This window comes from Abramis brama (genome assembly GCF_963993115.1).
Source record: "Abramis brama genome assembly, chromosome: 20".
Classification (NCBI taxonomy): domain Eukaryota; kingdom Metazoa; phylum Chordata; class Actinopteri; order Cypriniformes; family Leuciscidae; genus Abramis; species Abramis brama.
In genome coordinates this window covers 12,991,580-13,001,824 of record NC_139982.1, presented here as the reverse complement: position 1 = coordinate 13,001,824, position 10,245 = coordinate 12,991,580, and the positions used below count along the sequence as shown (strand labels likewise).

The 10,245-nt window shown below is 37.0% G+C and overlaps 1 long non-coding RNA gene across 1 annotated transcript; it reads right to left on the bottom strand.

Moving 5' to 3' along the window:
* LOC311071059 lies at window positions 1-3,023 on the bottom strand. Its single transcript, XR_014603742.1, has 3 exons — window positions 2,629-3,023; window positions 1,554-1,588; window positions 1-916 (listed from the first exon to the last, which is right to left on the bottom strand). It is a non-coding gene; the product is annotated as an uncharacterized lncRNA (long non-coding RNA).
* Between the last annotated feature and the right edge of the window lie 7,222 nt (window positions 3,024-10,245).

Sequence of the window (10,245 nt, the reverse complement as noted above, 5' to 3'; positions counted from 1 at the left end):
TGTTTTAATTTTTGCAGATCCAGTTTCACAACTTTGACCAATCTCTAATTAAGTACTTAATAATAGCAAATTTACAGTCAATTTCTGTTAAATTAACTAAATGTACAAGTACGGAATACCTGCACATTTACAGTATTACTCATTAAACAAACACAGAACATCAAGATACGTGAATAATAGGAACATGTAAAATAGAACAAGTAAAAATATCCACATTAAAAGACAATTGCTGTATGCTTTATACTCTAATATAACTTATTTCAAACATTTACAATTACATTTTATCCAAAGTGACTTAAAATTAAGAGAACAATAGAAGCAACAAGTGCAGTGACAAGTCCCAGTTAGTGTAGCACAGTGCACAATTATTATTTTTTTTTATTAAAACAAAGATTTAGTATTATTGGGTCAAGTGTTTATGAAAAGATGGATCTTTAGCAGTTTCTTGAAAATGTGTTGAGTTGGGCAGGTCATTCCACCAGCAGGGAACAGTCCAGGGAAAGGTCAGTGAAAGTGATTTTGTGTCTCTTTGGGATGATTGCACCACAACGCGCCGTTCAATTGCAGAACACAAGCTTCTGGAGACACACAGATCTGAAGCAGTGAGTTTAGGTCTTGCTGCAGCATCTGGATCAGTTGCAGAGGTTTGACTGATGCTGGAAGGCCTGCCAGGAGAGCATTACAATAGTCCAGTCTGGATAGAACAAGAGCTTAGACAAGGAGTTGAGTGGCTCCGATAGGAAGGGCCGGATCTTTCTGATGTTGTAGAAGGCAAATCAGCAGGATCACACAGCAAGGATGGATTGGCTGAAACCATAAGCAGTTCTGTCTTGGCAAGGTTGAGTTGAAGGTGAAGGTCATTCATCCAGCAAGAATTTTCCATCAGGTAGGCTGAGATAAACGTCAGATCCACTGGCTGGAATGAAAGGTAGAGATATGTGTCATTAAGTGAAAGTCATGTTTCTAAATGACAGAGCCTAGTTACACTACCAAAAAAATAAATAAAAATGTAAATAGATGGGTGGAATCTAACACAATTGTGGTCTTACTGTACGTTCACACCGCCGCCGGCGAGAGCGGCAAAATTCGCTCTCGCCACCCTGCCACCGACGCCGTAGAAAGATTCGGGGACGCTCTGACATAAATTAGAATGCGTGATTTTTTTCCTCTCAGCCGGAGGACTTCTATATTACGATTGGTTGCCGCCGAACCGCGTCATAGCTTATTACCATAAAGTTGACTTGATTTCAACTCCTCTCGCCGCTCTTGCCGTCCAAGACGCGCCGCCTTCGCCGGAGCTCGCCGCCGGCTCTCATTGAAAACAAATGGCTTCCGGCCACTTTGACGCTCTCGCCGCCGGCGGTGTGAACGCAGTTACTGTAGCAAAACCAAACCTTGTGCAGCTCCAGTGGTCTCACAAGGATCAAATGAATATTCACATGAGAAAATATACAGTGTAAAACAAATGACATTTTCTGCCACTTTTAGTGCAATCATATGGAATCAGAAGACTCTGCCATTACAATATTTTACTATTTTACTTTTTCCCATACCTTGTTTGCCATGATCATTCTGCTTTCCACTTGACCTGAAATCACACAAAAAAATATATATATATATTTTTTTTAACAACTCAGTATTACATTTACACATGTCAGAATATGTTCCACTGAGACAATGCAAAACCTCAACTGACTATGATCTGGAAGCTGAGCAGGAAAGGCTAACAGTGAAGTTTTGAGCTGAGACACCTAGGGGTGTAACTTTCTGTTCATCTGGATCAATGCAATTTTCATAACCAACGATCAAAAGTATCCTATGAAAAAGGCTACTATGATGACCCCAGGCCATCCAAAATGTAGATAAGTTCATTTCTTCATCAGAACACAAACATTCTATCAACTTTTATTTTATAAGCCTAATATATGCACATGCATTCTATAGCTAACGTTAAGGTTACGTGTTGGCAAGCAGATGCAGCCAGAATTTACAATTTATCATGATGTGTTCATATTCTAGTCTCATGTGCTTTCCTGTATCATCAAGTACAGTATTTACTGAATTCGTTTTCTTAACAGTCTTGATAGCCACGTCAACCCTTACGAAAATTAACTATGGTTTAACCACACAGAAAAAAAAACAAACAAAAAAAACATGGTAGGCCTATTTGTAGTATAACTGTGGTTATTAAAAATGGTAATAAAAATCCGCCAAAAACGTGGTTACTATAATTTTACTAACTTTATAATTAAAACCAAGGATATTTTTTAAGAGAAGAGTTTTCAGCTTCCAGACAGTGTTTCAAAATGTCCCACCATTTAAGAGATTGATTGACAGATACTATCGCGTATTAACGAAGATTTTATACACAATTAAACTGACTTTGATATGTATAACAAGTCTACGAAAGCTCGTTTTAGGTCTTTTGAGGTGTTGGTTCAACTGATCGTTCTTAAAACAGATGAAAAATGTAAAGACGCATGCTACATTTTCAGTGTTTTGCCCTCCAGCTCTCGCCAGTTAACTGAACATCATACATGCTAACGTTAGCTTGAAAACTGTAAACGTAACACAAATGTAATATAAAATATCGTTCACACATGTAACTTAGTATAATGAGACTCTTACCTCAGCCGCTGATCGGTTGGCATGATGTCCGCCGTGACGAACAAGGCTCACTGAAAAGGGCGTTTATTTCCGAAGAATCCAACGGACTGACTGACTGACAACAGGACTCCTGCTCACGGCTGCTCTTGACGAATACGATTGCTTTGAACCACTGTTGATCTCACAATCCACTTCACGAGAGTAGACTGAATTCAAATCTCCCGCTTGCCCAAACTCGACTGATCAGCTACAGCTAATGTTAACCGTTGTGGGCGGGAGTAAACAGCGGAAATTAATTTGAATCTGCGTCATCGCGCGCGCGCACTCTCACACACACACACAAAGCCCTGAATGTGAAGCAACGGAGATTTGGAAAAATATTCATAAAATATAACATGAAATTATGGGAGAATAAGACAATGAAATAATGATCAAAATGAGTATAAAATAAAATGTGAAATAAAAAATAATTCAATACAGGCCTACTGTAGCCTATGTAGGGTACTGTATGTACAAATACTATTATTTAACCTTAAAAAAGCTCACATTAACCCCCACATGCTTAATAATCTGTAAGGAAAACATATTGAATAGATGCTGATTTCCGCAGTTATACCTTCTTTTCTTTGTTTTCTAATTTCACAGAAAAAATCTGTAAAATATTACTTTATAATTTCTGTAAAATTACACATAACTCTGTAAAAATACAGACAAGTTCCTTTTAAAAAACGTAAAATTGCTGTAAAACCAAAATACAAGCAATTACCTGTAAATTTAACAATGGACCTTTAAATTACAGGAAATGCCTTTTATTTTACAGATATTTGCTGTATAATGACAAAACGGTAAAATTCTGTAAAAAAATACAGACAATTACCTGTAAAATTACACTTTTTTTTTACAGTGTACTTTCAAAAGCCATATTGGATATCCAATAATGTTCTGCTGCAAGAAAATAAGGCTAGCAATGCATCCGGGCGATTCCTTTAACGCAAACTGATAAAGACACTTGATTATGATGAGTTTATAGCCTTTTTTAACCAGAAGCTCCATTGTTTCAGAACAATATTGCAGGAGGACATGTAGAGGTAAGTACAAATATTTTCTCAAATATTCAAATGTTTATAGTTAAAAAATTCGAAACATATAGGCCTAATATTTACACTGACATACTTGATAGAAAAAGGAAGTTACTAACGGCGTTATTTTTTTCAGTAATGAGTAATCAAACTAATTACAGTTTCCTCCGTTACAACGCCGTTACCGTTACTGACAATAAAATACAGTGTTACTATAATTGAGCTCACTGAAGCAGTTTTCATACGAGTAGGCTCTCTCTCTCAACCATAGGACCTGCAACGTTTTTTTCTATGGTGTGTGTGTGTTTATGGGATGCCGGACTCGACAAAAGCGAGGCGAACGCCGCGAGCGCGCTCGACAGTGCGTGAGAGAGACATAGGGCCCTATCTTGCACCCAGCGCAATTCCTATTTTGCACCCACGCACAGCGGACTTTTCCCTCCACAGACGCACGTCGGTAAATTAAGAAATTAACTTGTGCTCCCGGGGGCGGTTCAGCGCAAAGAGGACGCATGTTCCAGCGCAAAGGTTCCCTAGTGCTATTTTGCAGGTTTAGAAAACAATTCCGCATGTTATTCATATGCTATTTTAAGGGCACATGCTTGTCCAATCAATGTAGCGTGTGCACAACGCGCATGCACTTTGCTCATCTCATCTACCCACAGACGCAGCAGTTCTCATTTTTAGAAAACCATACATTATTACAAGGAAAAATATTAACACACGAGGGAAATCATTGTTGTGTCCATGAAGATGTGAAAAAATAGGCATAAATCTAGCTTACACATTTACCCAAATTTTTATACGCCTGTTTAACCGAAGCTAATTTGGGTGGGTTTCTCCCATCCCCATACAATGTCACTTCTCTGTGTTTTACGGCCCTGACGAGAACGTCGGTCTCCTCGGCTGTGAACCGCTCCTGGTGTGTGCCTGGCAAATCCGCCGTTATAATAGCAATTCACCATGGAACAAGCGTGCCTGCTCTTAAAGGGAATGTGAGATGTCGCTCTGATTGGTTTATTTCACGTTACGCCCAAACCACACCTATGAATAATGAAGCTACTTCAGACCAACCCATTTTAGATTTGCGTCGGGCGCAAGAGTCGTTGCGTTTCGCGCTTGATACTTGCGTTTCAGATCGTTAAAATAGGGCCCAGAGTGTGTCCGAGAGCGCGCTCGACAGTACGCAAGAGAGGCCGAATGTGTCTGAGCAGAATATAGTTTGTTTATAAATAAATTACACATTTCAGCATTAGAATAATCTCTGTAACATATTAGTATCATCTGCAAAGTTTTAATTAGTTTAATTGAAAAGGAGGTTCTCTGCGCTTCTGTAATCCACAAAAATCCGGTGCAACCAGGGCAGGACAAAACAGAGCAGAAAAAAGGGAATCGCCGGTGCAGCACAGATGCAGAAGGACTCTGATGAAGATGTAACTTTACATCGAAACGTTAGTCAAGTCATTGTTATGCACCTTAAATAAAATAAAAAAATTATTAGTTTACTTTTGTAATGATGTAACTCAGTTACTAACTCAGTTACTTTTTGTGAGAAGTAACTAGTAACTATAACTAATTACTTACCCAACACCGGTCATGACAACATATGTTTTTACATTAGCCTACTTTAATTTCACAAATAATTTAAGCAATTTCCACTTTCTTTTAAAGTTAGTTTTAATTCAATTTAAGTTGAAATTATTTGTACAGCCAATCAATTATACTCAATTTAAAAGCAACAGAACTTAAGTTAAGTTGAAATAAGTGGACATTTTTTTACAGTATAGTTTTTATAGGTCATTTGTTGTTGTTTGCTGTTTTGAAACTTTGAACTTTAAACAGTGCTGTTCAAGGTTATAATCGTTAACGAAAACGAAAGAAAAAACTAAAACTAGGTGGGAAAAAACATTGTCGTTAACTGAAATAAAAATAAAAACGAGGCATTACAAAAAAACGATAGGCTAACTAACTAAAACTGTAATGTGTGTTTATGAAAACTAACTAAAATAAAATAAAATTATAGAGTAAATGTCCTTAGTTTTCGTCTTTGTCAAGGTCTTTAATTTTTTTAACGCTATTTAAAGAGGCTACATGCGATTTTCTGAAATTTAAACTCACGACTGACACCTGTGGCCAAAAAACGGAACTGCTCTTCCTTTCTGCTCGCTCTCGTACGTGCACACTTCACAAGTCATCCGCTGCAAAGAAGTCAACATTATGTTTACAGAGGTAAGAAAAGTCAAATACATATATTGTTTGAGAAACTAAGTTTGTTTGCTGACTAGCGGTGGTGGCAGAGTGATCTGAACATAGGATCTGAAACGTTTAACATGAACGCGCTTGACGTCACATCCGCAGACAGCGCGCGAAAAATCCGACCCGACAGAAAATAGGAAAAATAGGATACAGGCTTATAGGTGCACCCACTGTGAGCTGACAAGGTGTCAGTATGCTCATCAGGAGATGTTTGAGTCATAAATGGTCAAATAAAAAGGCTATTGTTACGTTTATTTTGGGGAAAAGGTTGCATGTAGCCTCTTTAAAACACGCAGCGTATTCGTTCAGCTGCATTTCCTTTCCCTGCTCTCCCTCCGTCTCTCTCTGTCACTCGCGTCTCTCACATGCGCACACACACAGCCCCTCCCCTCCGTGCGTCTCCGTGAGAACGAGTGTTCGTTCGAATTTCGACGTTGAAAGCAAGTTCGCGAAAGGTTGGTATCTCTATCTCGTGAACACCTTTACACAATCACACATTAAAAAGTGGTATAAAATATTTTAAATTTTGAATATAATTTTGTTAGTGTGTTAATGACGACCCGAGAAGCGATTACGCCTTCTTTAGAAAGTTAACTAGTCGCAAGTTTGAGGTAAAATGCACTTTTTGGTTGTGGCTGTCGATGTCAAAACACCAAGTTATATAAGCTGTGATTCAAATATTAAATAATGTTATGTCATTTTTTTTACTTTTACACTGAATGTTTGCTGCTTCAATCCAGATGAGTAGGCTATTGACTGTATAGGGTAAATTTAGTATAGGGTGTGAAAATTGTACAGCTGTGGTATTTGTATAGGTGTGAATTCTGTATAGAAGATGTGTAGATTTTTGGTACTGCGTGTGGATTTTGTAAGAGGTAAAGGAATTTCAATGGGGTGTGGATTTTTTTCTAATATTGTATGATGTTTTTGTTGAGTTATTATTACACAATACTTTTTCTGACCTTTTTGAATCTTGCCCCTGACAAATAACCCAAATTACAAAAAAAGACTAAAACTAATAAAAACTAAACTAAAACTAAGCATTTTCAAAAAATAAAAACTAAACTAAACTGGCAAACCCACTTTAAAAACTAATTAAAACTAAACTGAATTTGAAAACAAAAAGTCAAAACGAAATAAAAATAAAAACTAATGAAAAATGCAAAACTATAATAACCCTGGTGCTGTTATATGTTTTCCTGGTAATTTGCAATAGCATCCAGCTGCAGCCCCGCAGACTCACCTCCGGCTAGACACCACTGGCTGGACACCAGTGGATAGACAGCCTACGTCATATCCATTTTCTCCGTCATTTCCGTTTCGCCGCTAATTTCCGTTTTCACCGCTGGATGGACAGCAATTTTATTTCCTATTTTCACCTCTGGATTGACATATATTTATTTTATATTTTCACCTCTGGATAGACAGCATATTTAGTTCTCACCTCTGGATGGACAGTATATTTATTTTATATTTTCACCTCTGGATTGACATATATTTATTTTATATTTTCACCTCTGGATTGACATATATTTATTTTATATTTTCACCTATGGATAGACAGCATATTTATTTTCTGTTTTCACCAGTGGATAGACAGCATTCTTTGCAGGCTTAATTGCACACGTCTTTTCCGTATTGTCATTTTACTTTTATGACTTAAAATATATAATATAAAAGCTGTGTGCAAATTGAAATATGATCTTTATCATATCTCTTTACATAAAACAATTCTCAATAATATACTTAATATTATAACATCAATAATTCATGCAAACTGCATTCACAAGAACCACCTTGAAAATATATATTGTTCAGATCATATCACTATTTTTTGTGACTTAAATTCAGCCTAGATCAATGGACTATAACGTTTTGTCAATACAACAGACTTGTACATGTTAATTGACCACAGTTTTTTGCCTTGCCCATTTGGATATTCAGTTCTTTTTTTCTTTTTTTTTTAATGTAACCACTTCTGTTTTTAAAATATATGCAGATTCACATGAGCAGACAATTTACCAAACAATCCAGATCAAATTAACACTTCATGGTTTTGCAATATTTATTGGAAATTACACAATCTAATTAGTAAAATTAGTCAAATCTGACCATCAGAATGAAGATGCCACAGTCAGGCCTGTAAGGTTGTGGGGGAAGTCCCTATTTCAAGAGAAAATAAAACATGAACAGTTCCAAATAAACTATTGCACACTGTGCACACCACACCTCATTCCTGCCCCCTAAAACTGGCAGTCTGGGCTAGTGTTGTCACGATACCAAAATTATTGTTCCGATACCAAGTCAAGTATTGCGATTTCGATACTTTTTTCGATACTTTTCCTGAAAAGGGAGAAACACTCTCAAATATCATTGCTGTGCTTTATTTTAAAACCGGGACAACATTCTAATCATATAACACACTAATAAATGAACATATGAACAGCAGATATATTAAACATTTGAACAAAATATGAAATATCAAAATATAAAAAATACATTAGAGCAATGACATTCAAGGTAAAAAAAATGATAAATTTAGCAGCATTATCTCATTTATCATAAGAAACATAAGAGCTTTATCTTGATTCTGAACTTTGAATAAAAATATGAACAGCGATTATATTAAACAATGTTTAATATTGGTAACATATGATAAGCCTCATTGGTGATATATTTGACGTGGGAGAGAGAGTTGTGGAAGGCCTATACTTCATGTTAAACATAAATAGCAGCAAAGACAACGTCGGCAGTGTTGACGGCAAAATAGGCTACAGAATAATTCGTTCTGTATTGAGAGGTGCAATATTTGAAAATCGATCATATTTTTTTTAAATTACATTTATATTTATGTCAAAACTTTCAAACATCAAAATGTCATTTATTAATATGTATTCGTGTCAAAATGACATGACATGACAAATGACATATTTTGCCTAGAAACGCTTCCAACACGCTTGCGTGTCGCGTGAAAAATAGGTGTCGGTTCTATTTCTAGCATGCACACGTTTTCCGCGCGTCTCGCGCCCAGACGCGTGTGTCACGCAGGCAGTTAACATGGGAGCCGAAATAAAAACGGACACGACACGTGTGTCACCGGCCTTACAAATCTTGAACGCGGTCATTCTTAGAAGTATCGATACTAATAAATTAAGGAATCGTGACGTTTTTAATTTCCGATTTACTTTTGAAGTATCAGTGCACCGTGCAACAGAGCAAGGTAGGCAACGTACTTCCATATGTCACTCCTCGCGTCATCTTTTTCTACGAGTCGTGGGCCACTTGTGCTCGCACATGCAGCCATCTCGCTGTAGTGTTTTGTCACATGACACTGACAGCGGCAGGTTCTTTGCTGCGTGCGTCAGGAAAAAAACACAGACGTCCATAGGGAGGCGTTTTTTTTTTTTTTTTAAGTATCGATACTGATAAATTTAGGTATCGTGACGTTTTTCATTTCCGGGTATCGCGATACTTTTGAAGTATCGATACACCGTGCAACACTAGTCTGGGCAATGCTCAGGAAATTCAGGGTCTGTATAAAACCCTCGCAGGTCTCCATGTCTTCCGTTTCCACAGTACCCCACCCAGTCTTTGAAAAAACATCTGCAATTTCTACATTCTACAATTTTAAAAGGGACACACATGTCTCTTACAGCCTGGGGCAGTTTTTTTTACATTCACCACACCTAAAGCAAGAACAGATGTACAATATGATTAGAATGAGCATGTTTATATTTAACTATATTAGAGTACAAGTGTTTAAACTTTAAACATCATCATAAACATATTAAACATCAGGCATTTACACGTGCATAGGGAAAAGTACTACTTCAACAAAAAACAAAAAAACATAGCTAGCTAGCAAACTCTCGTGTGCATAGACAACCTAGCATTTTAGACTATTCTCTGCCAAGACTGTTCTATAAGATCTCGTTAACTGGGTACAATCTTCACACATCCAAGTGAAAAAAAACGTATTTACAATATTAAATCATACCACTCAAAGAACGATTTAATTGGAAAATCTATTGTAGCAACCTAGCTCTAGAATTGAGGCACACCAGAGTTCACTAATACCTTTAAAAAACACGACACAGTACCTTGAAAACAAGACGATTTTTTTTAACTAGCTAGTTTGTGCATTTGAATTCTGACATGACCTATAAATCATCGACAGTTTATTATTTTTTCTTACCGCTGACATCTGCATGGCGCGTCAAAATTGAAAAGTGAATGACGATACGGAAATGACGTCTGCTGTCCATCCACTGGTGTCCAGCCACTGGTGTCTAGCAAGAAGTGA